The following is a 12,798-nucleotide window of genomic DNA, read 5'->3' as shown; positions in this document are numbered from 1 at the left end:
TGATGCCTTTTGTCTCTGGTCCTATGAGGAGAGTTGGGCTTTGTTAACTCAGCCCTAAGGTGAGAGGCCATCAGTTCACTGAAGAGCACCATTTTGGATCAGTATTTCTCTCATTCCTCACTTATGGGCTAATGCATGGACTTCATATTTTGTTTCATAATTCTTCTTTTTATACATTTTTCTGTTTTAGTCACTTATATGGACTATTGTGACTTATGAGCGCTGCACTATTTATATTCTGTATAGAAGTGGTCGCAAACCCATGCTGTAGGAGATCTTTTAAAGGCGAGCAAACCAAGCATTTTGAGGCAAGTGAGGTGCTCTAAGAATGGCGGTTGCCTCCTGCTCTGATCTTTAAAAATAACCCTCGGTATAAGGTTTGTCAGAGGAAATTCATAGACTAGAGCAGGGGTATAGAATTAAAATTCACAAAAGGTCCAGTCAGTAAAATATTCTTCCAGCAGAGGTCCGAATTGCATGTTTGTGCAATGACCGTCCTGTATCCTCACAACCAATCACCTGCTTGTTAACTTGGGTAGCCCCCGCCCTCTGTCTATAGCTGTCCTGCCTCCAGCTGTTGGCTCTGTGAGAATGGCCATGGTGATGGCGGTGGGCAGAACGACTCCAAAGGGTGGGACTGCAGGGGACCGGATGAGACATTAGCTGGGTCCGGACCCGGACCGCGGTCCTCCATTTAGTGATGCCTGGACTAGAGTAATGATGGCGAACCTTGGCACCCCAGATGTTTTGAAACTACATTTACCATGATGCTCAACTACACTGGAGAGTGCATGAGCATCATGGGAATTGTATTTCCAAAACATCTGGGGTGCCAAGGGTCACCATTACTGGTCTAGAGGAAAAAGCCCACCTCTAAAAATGCAAAAATTCTAAGCCTATGTCGCAATGTTTTTTTTTTTTTTTTTAAACAAGTTGACCTTGACGCTAAGATCTACCTCCAGTATCGGTTATTCAACTTATGTCTGCTGATCTAGAGACCATTCGGTTTGTTTTAGGCTTTTCTTGTCAGGAAAATCTGTAACTCCTGCAAATGAACTGTGGACAAAGATAGGTTTTCTTAGGATGAGGTGAGAGCATCATCTGCTAGTGCCATCAGGCAGCAACATCAGGTCTTGTTATTATATGCTATGGTTGTTGTCTAACGATTACAGAACACATCTGCCTGTTTGGTCCAAGTTTCGGTCCAAGTTTCGTCCCATACACCCTGAGCTTAGTAGTCTCCCAACCACGTTCCCCAGCCCCATGCACTTTTCCGATTATGCTGTATTGGGTCTAAGGGCATCCCTACCTTTAAATCTTATCTCTCAACCACTGGGGCATGGTTTCCATGACTAGAGGGGTTATTTTGATAAAGTTTTCCATTCCATTGGAAGAGTAGATAGTTTTGGAGGACTCTTGAATGACATTGCACAGGAATCACTGAAACCACATTAAACTTCCAATCCTTGTGTTTGTCTCACCTTCCATTACTTTACTTTCGCCACTGCGAGAAAGATTTTGGTTTGTACAGAGTCCACTATCAACTAGGGATGCACCGAATATTCGGCGGCCGAACATTATTCGGCCGAAAATAGACAAAATAGCACTTTCGGTGTTTGGCCGAATAAGTCAAAAGGCCGAATAATTTTGAGCCGAAAAATGTCAGCTTCCGCCCTGACCGCTCACCTTCCTCATTGCGGCTCGCGGCTCCCTTCTCACACGCCGCCGGTTTCCTGTCCGGCCGCGAGTAGGGGGTGTGACGTCACGCGCGCATCCCGCCCCCTGCTCCTGACTGCGGCTCCTTCACACTAGGCCCACGCCCCGCCCCCCTGTTCTGTAATGATCCTCTGCTATGATCTCTGTAATGATCCTCTGCTATGATCTCTGTAATGATCCTATGTAGTGATCCTCTTCTATGATCTCTGTAACGATCCTCTGTAGTGATCTGCTATGGTCCTCTATTATGATCTATGTAATTGTCCTCTGCTATGATCCTCTGCAGTGACCTTCTGCTATGATCTCTGTAATAATCCTCTGCTATTATCTCTGTAGTGATCCTCTGTAGTGATCTGCTGTGGTCCTCTATTATGATCTATGTAAATGTCCTCTGCAGTAACCCTCTGCTATAATGTATGTAATGATCCTCTAGCTTCCGCCCTGACCGCTCACCTTCCTCATTGCGGCTCGCGGCTCCCTTCTCACACGCCGCCGGTGTCCTGTCCGGCCGCGAGTAGGGGGTGTGACGTCACGCGCGCGTCCCGCCCCCTGCTCCTGACTGCGGCTCCTTCACACTAGGTCCACGCCCCGCCCCCCTGTTCGCGGCAAAATAAATGGAAAAAAATGTGAAACACCGCGTTCGGTATTCGGCCTTCGGCCAAGCATTTCATTATTCGGCTTCGGCCAAGAATTTCATTTCGGTGCATCCCTACCATCAACCAACCAAAGTTTGAGAGATATTGAATTGTGATCTCCAGGTTACATGCTACTTCCTTAGTCCCCGAAAAGCAAAAGGTCATATAGGCAAGGGATAATACCAATCCCCTGTAACCTCAGTCCCTTCAGAGCTTCTGTCAACATTTGAGAGAGTTTGTTAAAAGGAAGGGCAGAGTACAGAAAGTGAACTGCAATCTTTGGGCATCTTATTGCTAAGGTAGGCATCTGAGATCTAGTGTTGCTAGGAAAACTCCTAGCTGTAAATACACTGTTCAAAAAAATTAAAGCATAAACTTCACTTATTATATTGCAAGGATTATAACATCCTTTATTGCAGATTCCTACCCTTTTGTTATTCTGAAAAAAAAAAAAAAAAACATGAGGCAGGCTAGTCCATTTTGCTAAAATCTCATTACAGCAACTCAAAAGGCTACTTTGTTTGTATGGCCCCCAGCTGCATGTATGCATGACTAACATCAGGGCATGCTCCTAATGAGACCATGTATGGTGTCCTGGGTTATTTCCTCCCAGATCTGCACCAGTGCATCACTGAGCTCCTGAACAGACAAATGCAACATGGCGGCGTCAGATTGACCGAAACAATGTCTAAGAGCTGTTCTATTGGATTTAGGTCAGGTGAGCATGGGGGAGTCATCATCCAATGGTATCAATTCCTTCATCCTCCAGGAACTGGCTGCATACTCTCGCCACATGAGGTCGGGCACCGACATGCACCAGGAGGAACCCAGGACTCACTACACTAGCATAGGCTCTGACAGTGAAGGGCATTCTACAGCCCTGTCCAGCTCTCCAAGAATCTCCTCCATGCTCTTGAGACTGTTGGGAGACACTGCAAACCTTCTGGCAATGGCACATATTGGATGTTCCATCCTGGAGGAGTTGAACTGCCTGTAAAACCTCTAAAGGGTCCAGGTATCGCCTTATGCTACCAGTAATAACACTGACCCAGGCTAAATGCAAAACTAGTAAAAAAACTATTGGGGGGGGGGGGGGGGGGGTCGGTCAGTGGCCTCCACCTGTACAACAATTCAGGAGGGAGTCTCATTGTTGCCCATCTAGTGCACTTGTTAATTTCATTAACACCAAAGCAGCTGAAACTGATTAACAAACCCCTCTGCTACTTAACTGACCAGATCATTATCCCAGGAGTTTAACCACTTCCCGACCACCCCCTGCCCATTTATTGCGGCAGGGTGGTTCTGGCAGGCAAAATGATGTAGACCTACTTCGCTCGCCTGAGAGGAGCTGGGGAGCGAGCGCCCCCGATAGTCAGCGGGGGAAGCCGGTGCATGTGTCAGACGGCTCCGATTGCCGCCTGACACCTGCGATCATTTCCCGCTGAGAGAGGACGGTCCGCTGTTGTAAACCGTCCTTGTCCCTGGAATGATCGCAGAGCTCATGTGATCCTGCTATATAGGATCACATGTCTGTCGTTATCTCGGAAGCCACGCCCCCTACAGTTAGAATCACTCCCCTAGGGTCACATTTAACCCCTTGATCACCTATACTGTTAACCCTTTCCCTGCCAGTGTCATTATTACATTTTTTGTTATAATGGCTCTTCTAGCTTCGTTGGCATACCTTCTGCTTTGTCTTTGGGGAGACATCACTGTCCCGGAGGGGTTCCCTATCTTGGATGATGTTTAGGAATGGTAAGGTCTTAGCTTTCTAATGTTCACGGTGGGCCAGCCCCCAGCCCCCCCTTCACAAAGATTGAGTCATTGGGTTTTTTTGTGGTAGGTGGTTTGAGCAGAAACCCCTTTCTACCTTTACCATTGGTGAAAGCCTCTTCCTTGTTTCCTTCTGCTTTTGTAATTTCCATTGAAAGCATAGTACTCCTGTTATTTGGTAACAAAACCCCTTTTTTTGGTCAGTAGACCGGTCAAGTACCGATTCCAATTCTGATACAAAAAAAAAAAAAAAAAAGCAACTTCCCTGAGAAAGGGATCGGACACAAATTTTGAAGTCCCACCTTCCACCTGGTTTTGAGCCACATCACTCTCCTGGATGAGTTTATTAGGGCTGTGGGCCTAGCCCTAATTTTTCGTGCCTCTGCTGAGGCGTCTGCAATAAGTGCCATAGCTTTATTCAGTGTTCATGTTCTCAATAGTTCTTCTCTGGATTTTCCTACCTCTACGCGAGAAACTGGTTCAGCCAGAGCATTATAGTGCTGCTTATGCAAGCAATAGAAATGGACAGTTGGAAGTTCCCCACCCCTGCTTACAGGCCCTCTTTAACAGAGCCTCCACCTTACTATCTATTGGATCTCTTAAAGCCCCAATGTCAAAGGACAGTTTTATTTATTTTTTTTCTTCAATATATTGGAGAAGGAAGCATCAATCTTTGGACATTTTGTCCATGGTTCTATGTCGTCATCAAGAAGCTGAAATCTTCACCTGAAAGGGGTGAACATCTTTTGGTGGCCCATTCTTTTTAGAATAAAATCCTTTAAGGATTGATGAACAGGAAATGTACACCTTAGTACATGTTTTGAAATGTACGCTCTTGTACATCTGGTCATGCATTGATCATTTCAATATTCCTCTTTAATGCCTAAAGTGTCGTTAATGGCTCTCAGCAACTCCATGTCCTCTAAGGAGAAAAAGGAAATTGATGCTTTTATCCTTTCCTGTGGACTCCCCATCCTCGTATTCAGATTCCTCAGAATGCTCAGCCTCTTCCTGTCTGGAGGGGTCGCCCAGTTACAAGGGAAGATCTGATTGGCTAGGAGAATTAGGCATAGTCCCTGCAATGGGTTGCATTAGCAGACCTTGAACGATATTCTGTAATGAAAGAAAAGGTGGCCAACATTTCCTTTTTTGACCGATGACAGTTTAGACCTTTAAAGAATACCCTGCAATTCTTTTGCCACTAGTTTGTTGATGCAATTTTTGACAGAGGTTTAGCCCAGCTAGCCATCAACTTTGAATTGCATGAAGCACATACATTAGCATGTGAATGGGAGCCACTGCTCTAAGCCTTTGTCTTCAGGGGCCTTGGTCAAAAGAAAAAAAAACGACACAGGGAACCAGTTAGGAAAAAGCACTATGTGCTCAGCTCCCAGTAACAACTGGTTTGGTAAGAGAAGAGCTTACCACTTTGCTTACCTTGCAGCTATCCTAACAGCCATCTGCAAGGCAGACAGATGGTGTGGCATTAAAGATGGCAAGTTTGTGGAAAAGCCATGTACCACCTTCCTATGGCGGCTCCAGCTCTCCCCCAACTGCCCAGAAAAAAAATTCAAAGGTGGGTACATACTGCATGTTTCACTCTGCCACTCGCCTTCCTCTTCAGGTTGTAAACGCCTGGTTTTATGTCATGTTCCCAGCTCAGTGCGCTTTCTGGTCCAGAAATCCTGCAAGTACCGCATCATTGGAAGGAACATGTGGCACTCACCATCATCTTGGTACACCTGGCCAGAGAAAAAAATTGGAGGAAGAGTTGGGAGGCCTCTATCAATATAGAGGATACTCAAACAAGACCAGCCAGTGCGAGGTCAATGGGGCATGAGCTGGGGAAGAAGCCAGTGACCTTTCTGCTGGGGGGGGGGGGTGGTTGCATATCTTCCAATGAAGAAACCTCAGGCTGAAGTTTTCCCTGGAATTCAGAAGTAAAACTGTTTTTGGGGGACCCATATCTGTGCTTGGCTGGCAGCTAGGTATTTTTAATACTGGAAAGGGAGGCTCCTGAAGAAAATAGGTGTTGTCCTGTTGGCTGGAGAAAACCTGATTTGAGGCACTAAGGGGAGTTTAACATTTTAAAATGGATGATGGCGTTTCCCCATTTCAGTTGGAAGGAGCCTATTCCCTCAGTTGCTGCCCTGGAAGATTACTTGAGAAAAAAAATAAATAGAAAAATGCAAATGCATGAAGGAGCCCCCAACTCAATTTGAGCTTTATGATAATGCTAGAAAAGGTGATTAATACAAAATCACAACACAAGACCAAAAGAATGGTCAATGTGAGCAGATTGCTGACAAACGCTGATATTCAAAGATTTTGGGCGCTTCAGGATAGGCAACTGTATCTTTTTTGGTTTATCTTCAAAATAATCATCTTTCCTAAATTTCCAGATTCAAATCACTGCCATCAGATACCAGTTTTCTAGTGGGAACTGTCACTTTAAAAGATCCACATTTTTAGAATTCCACAGCAAAGGTCATAAATATCACAAGAGCAGACAGATATCTGACATTACATTCTGCAATATATCTTATGCTTTCCTAACAAATGTACACAGGTGTGAAACCGCATTAGCAGAAACACGCCATTAAAAGCTCTACTTTCGGTCCAGTGTTCAATGTAGGAAGTGGCCACATGGCACTTGAAAAGCAAGCCACCTTTAGGCACTACACTGTTTGCCCTTATTCTAGGAACACACTCCCGACCCTTCAATAAACCAATATTTTACAAAATCAGCACATCCAAAACACTCACCCAAAGCCAGAATACAACAGCCACCCAACATGGACGACACCCCTAGTGACTATGTAGACTCCGCTCCAATCCTGCCATCACTGACCTTGAAACGTAAACTGCTACAAAGTAACCCATCCCTTTAAACTAAATGTATTGTATAAAAACAAGAAGTAATACCACCCTACCTGCAAGAAATTATGGCACGGTGGAACATTACAAAACGCAAACTGGAGAAACGCAACTAAACTGGAAGACTTGCTCACTACTGTTCAGTCCCAATCAGGCAAAAGAAGAAAAAAAAGTCACTATAACTATAGCTGAGAAACTGGAGGATCTTCAAAATCATCCACAACTTTTTGTGGGACTTCTAGAACCAGAGATATTGACGGACCCGAGAAATTCTGCTATAAAAATAAACCCAGGGGCCCTTGGCCTGTGTGGCCCCTCACAGTGGAGGGCTCACAGACTGAGCCCGCTAAGGCCAGATCACAATATTCCACGTATGATCATTTCCCGCTATTTGAGCTTTACTGGGTACATCCAAAATCTTGCAGAATACCAGCAGAGAGAGCTGATTGCCAATGACCACAAACTGCTGGTCATCATGGATTGATCAACTGAAGAGAACCAAAATGAATCCACTTAGTCAGCCTATGACAGCAACTGGATAAAATGTACATTTGCCTATGCAGCCATCTTCCAAATCCATAGATCAGGGGAGAATGAAAAGCCTTCACTGATCCAGCTGAGAAGTTTATCACCTCCTTGGCCTTCATGTCAGCATCACCGACGGTCAAGTCCACCTGTTCCAGAAACCTCCTCTCCTGCTTCACAGTCTACCAGTGCAACTTCACCACCTGCTGAACCAAATGAAACAGAAAGTGGAAGAGACCGGTAATCCCTTCTTCCATTTATACAGAAAAATTCTTGAAACAGAGGACACCTACTAGGGATTACACCAATTGGCTGTTGCTCCACTACGACTAAGATATTACCTTAATTATAGCAGACAGGACCACCTTACACCACTTCTGCCCCTTTGTGATGGTCCAACCTTTCATTGCCAGTTTAAAGTGTAAGTTCACCTTTACAGAAAATCTGAGGTGATCTTACACTGGAAACCCTCCCCCGGTCCCACTGTACTGTAGTCTCGCAATCCCCCGATGTCAAACACTGGGATGCCGCTTCACTGATCCAGGGTTTTGACATCTCTGCGGCTTTATCTTCTATCCGTAGTGATCGGTGTGTACGGATAGGAGGCATTCTAATTGGTCAGCACCGTCACATAGACGGTGCAGACCAATCAGACTCCGCCTAGCCACTCCTGTCCGCACTGGAGGAGAGAAATCCAAGAGGATTTCAAAATCCCTGAACCAGTGAAGTGGTGTCCCGGTGGCTGACAGCAAGGGATCGTGGCACTCCGGTACAACGGGACCGGGGGAATTGGGAGGGGGTCCAGTGTAAGTTTCCTTTAGCCCTGTCCTACTCACCTCAGCATTCCCTTAAAACTTTTGAATGCCAAGGAAATAGGGAAGGGGAGGGGCATGGAGATTGATTATGTGATTAGCTGTCACATGAAAGGAAACCATTCCAGCTCACTACTGATCATTAGCGGGGACCAAGAGCTGTCCTTCAAGTGGATCTTCACCATGGATACTGATTTGCCTTGCCTCCAACCCATCTGCTGCACATCAATTAAAGCGGAGTTCCACCCATTTTTAATAGGTTGGAATACATAGATCTATGTAATCCCCTTTAAAACGGCTTTTACCAATGGAATGGATTTTTTTTTTTGCTAGTAAATACCTTAAATTTCTGCTTTATTCCTCCTCTCCTCACTTCCGGGTCCGATCGGCGATGACGTCATTCGGCGATTCGCAGTGTCTGCTGGGATGTATTCTATTCCAGAAATCTCGCAGTAGCTGACCTGTACTGAGCCGTGCCTGCCCCGCCTCCTCTCATTCAGTTGGTTGTATGCAATGTATTAAGGCCGTTCTCTGCCCTGCCTCCTCTCATTGAGTTGGTTGTATGCAATGTATTAAGGCCGTTCTCTGCCCCGCCTCCTCTCATTGAGTTGTATTGTATGAATGTATTAAGGCCGTTCTCTGCCCAGCCTCCGTCCCGCCTCCTCTCGCATACAATACAACTCAATGAGAGGAGGCGGGGCGGAGGCAGGGCAGAGAACAGCCTTAATACATTGCATACAATACAACTCAATGAGAGGAGGCGGGGCAGGCACGGCTCAGTACAGCTCAGCTACTGCGAGATTTCTGGAATAGAATACATCCCAGCAGACACTGCGAATCGCCGAATGACGTCATCGCCGATCGGACCCGGAAGTGAGGAGAGGAGGAATAAAGCAGAAATTAAGGTATTTACTAGCAAAAAAAAAAAAAGTTTCCATTGGTAAAAGCCATTTTAAAGGGGATTACATAGATCTAAAGTTCCAAAAATGGGTGGAACTCCACTTTAATTTGTTTCGGCCAACCCCCATCCTCCGTCATTGGCCTTGGAGAATGAGGTCAGCACGCCCCGATACCTCCTGGAATATGTGATGGTCATATCCCAGGAGGCACCTGGAACCCTGCATATCATCCCCACTTACTAAAAGGATGGGGGGCAGGCCTAGTGGTGAATCATTGGAAGGCTGCGCCTTAAACTGGAAAAGCAGGCACAGCCTTCCAATGACATCACGTAGAAACATGGGGGCGTGGGACCTGGCGGCTGCCGAGGACGACAACGCTAGATCAGAAAGGAAAGGTTCACACTCTAAGTGTGGTCTGGACTACACTTTATAATGGCTTTGCACCTTCCTCTGGATCAACTGCAGGATTTGGGTTCTGAGGATGCAGGGGTTTTTTTCCCCTTCCTCTCCTGGTTTACCAGCCTTCCCTCAAATCCACACTTCTGCCTATGATACATGGAGCCCCCACACCCATTTCAGAAATACCTACAAATCTCTTGCCAATGTTTGGCCATTCTTCATCGGGATAATGCCAGAGAGAAAAGATTAAAGTTATCTTCCTAAATGAAACAGGAGGATCCCTATTCAGCACTGTACAGTCCTAATTAGGGTGCATAGCAGCAATACTCAACACCAGAAAGTGTTCCAGCGGGAATCAAAGTCATCTCCGGTTTGAAGATTTAGAGTTCTGCTGTAAAACCATCCACTGACTCGGAGATTGTGCTGGCTCACTATTATGGGCTACTTTGGAGCCACACAGTGCAACATTCCCTTCACTTCCACAGAACGATCTCTGCAGTCTTCATGGTGAAAATAGATCATCCCTGGAACACCAGATGCATTCACCTACCCGATTCCTTCCCACCCACCTGACTCCCTCCCAGCAAAGACAACCTGCCTGTACCTCCAGGACAGCAGTCATCAAGTGACCATTCAAAGCCAGCTAACTCTGGTGACTAATTAGAAAGGATGCAGAAGAAGCAGGATAGGATGTTCACACTGAGGGGGGGGGGGGGGGGGGGGGGGCAGACTACTCTGCAAGATGGGAATTGATAGGAGTTTGTTGCAGGAGCTGAAAATCAGGGGTGGAAGTCAGTGCATGCAGAAGGTTTAGGGAGAGTTAGGGCAGCGTACCTGATGCTGGAAGGCTACAGGGTGGCCAGTGCCCCTGATGTCGGGGGGGGGGGGGGCAGCAGCCAGTGCCCCTGATGGGGCTCAGGGTGGGCACTGACCCTGATGTTGGGGGGCAGTGCCCCTGATGGTGGGCACTGCCCCTGATGTTGGAGGGGCTCAGGGCAGGCACTGTACCTGATGTTGGAGGGGCTCAGGGTGGGCACTGCCCCTGATGTTGGAGGGGCTCAGGGCGGGCACTGCCCCTGATGTTGGAGGGCACTGCCCCTGATGTTGGAGAGCTCAGGGCAGGCACTGCCCCTGATGTTGGAGGGCACTGCCCCTGATGTTGGAGGGCCTCAGGGTGGGCACTGCCCCTGATGTTGGAGGGCCTCAGGGTGGGCACTGCCCCTGATGTTGGAGGGCCTCAGGGTGGGCACTGCCCCTGATGTTGGAGGGCCTCAGGGTGGGCACTGCCCCTGATGTTGGAGGGCCTCAGGGCGGGCACTGCCCCTGATGTTGGGGGGCAGTGCCCCTGATGTTGGAGGGGCTCAGGGTGGGCACTGCCCCTGATGTTGGAGGGGCACAGGGTGGGCAGTGCATGCTCCCTGTCTCTCCATAGGAATGAATGAGAAGAGTGAGAGTATGTGGGCGCCCTCCTCCTCCTCACATGCAGGAACCGGTGGAGGAGGTCCCTGCTCAGCACTGACAGCAGGCCGGGCGGAGGACTTGCTGCTCCGAGTCACGATGCGGCCTCCTCTCCTCCCCTCTCCGTCCCCGCAGTGCCCCGGGGGGGAGGAGGAAGCGCGGAACCCGGCTGCACCCCCCTACCCTTGTGGCCCCCGGGGGCCCCTCACCTGATACAGCTTCACCCCCTGACAATCCGGGCTCGGCGGCGCGCTCTGCTCTTTGTCTCGGGACAAAGCCGCTAAAGTTTCCCTCCTGAAGCCGCGCTGATCCTGACCCAGACTAAATAGGACCTCATGTCACAAGGACCCCGCGCCGGGGCTGCCCTCACTCATGCCTGACAAAGGGGAGTAGCAGGAGAACCCCGCCAGGAGCGGGGGAGGGGCGCCCCTGTCCTGTCAGGGTCCTGATTTTTTATTGAAATAAAACAATTCCCGGATATAATGCATGGAGTTATCGCTCTCCTCATCTAACACACCTCAGAGCCCGTCCCCTGCCACTATAACGGCACTGTGTTCACTCTACACCTCATCACTATTTACTCACAGCACATCCTCGGACATATAATGAATGGTGATATCACATCCCACTACACTATCCAGCAAGTATTTGTATTTCATCCCGTTTAATATTTTAAAAAAATTCGCTCAGGCACATCCTTAGGCAGCTACGCACTTAAAGGAGCCGCTTCTTAAAAATTAGGGACCGTCTGCCAAGTGACAGTCGGGATGAGGTAGCAGGCCGCAAGAAATGTGTAGCAAAGCATAGGGGGCGGCTCGCAGCAGAAAACCGCGAGTGGGGGGCAGATATGGAGAGAGCCAGCGTTCAGTTATCGATATCTATCGAAGGAAAGCGCCGAGGGCAGGGATCGGGAGACACCCGGCGGCCGAGGCCTAAAACTGCTGAGGGTTTCCCTCCTCCGGTCGGGAGGCACCGGGCGCTGGAGCGGAGAGAGCCCACTGCTCATTGGTGCAGACGGCTGGGATTGGGCGGGGACGGCAAATATACGCCAATCAAAAGCGGCGTCACAGAGGCTGGAGAGAGCCGAAGAGAGCTGTGCAGATGGTCCCTAACTTTTGTCTCACAGAAATAGATGTGTGGGTTTAATGTCTGCGGATTTCACTGACACACCTGACAGGACACGCTGCCATTCCATACAACAGCCATAGCTGTGTCATAAACTATACAACTTATACTACTAGAAATAAAAGTCTTACAACCACAGGCAGTCACAGTCTCATTTTCCTGCTTAAGCTTAGTACATGAAAGCAGACATCTGATTGGCTGCTGGAGGCATCTTACAATTTTTATAAAGCAGCTGAAATGTGTGAAGTGTTTGGCCTCATGCACGCTGGATGGTTTTTCCTACTCCTCCGGACTCCTATACTCCAGAGGAGAATAAAGCAACGTTAAAACTCACCTAAAGATGCATATTGCAAACGTTTAGGCGCGTTAAGCGTGCGGCCGTTCATTTATTCCAGTGACCAGAATGTTCATAATAATTCATTTGGCTATTAGAATGAATGAAGCTCCCAAAGCGCTAAACGCGCCTAGCGCTAAAGTGTGTTTAGAACGTTCAGGCATTTTTTTTTGCGGCCAAAGACTCGGCTCCGTGCTGGACCTGTTTTATTCCACCTCTAAGAGGCAAGAATAATAAAACGCAAT

At 47.9% G+C, this 12,798-nt stretch overlaps 1 protein-coding gene across 1 annotated transcript in view; it reads right to left on the bottom strand.

Annotated features, from left to right (window-relative positions):
- The window catches only part of UBE2I (ubiquitin conjugating enzyme E2 I), a 44,447-nt gene extending 32,979 nt beyond the window's left edge, over window positions 1-11,468 (bottom strand). The window contains exon 1 of the mRNA XM_082260566.1: window positions 11,304-11,468. The gene's annotated coding sequence lies outside the window, so the exon portion shown is untranslated. The remainder of the gene's footprint in view (window positions 1-11,303) is intronic.
- Window positions 11,469-12,798: the final 1,330 nt, after the last annotated feature.

Source organism: Pelophylax lessonae (assembly GCF_965119305.1).
Source record: "Pelophylax lessonae genome assembly, chromosome: 6".
NCBI classification, from domain to species: domain Eukaryota; kingdom Metazoa; phylum Chordata; class Amphibia; order Anura; family Ranidae; genus Pelophylax; species Pelophylax lessonae.
This window is presented reverse-complemented; position numbering and strand designations above follow the sequence as displayed.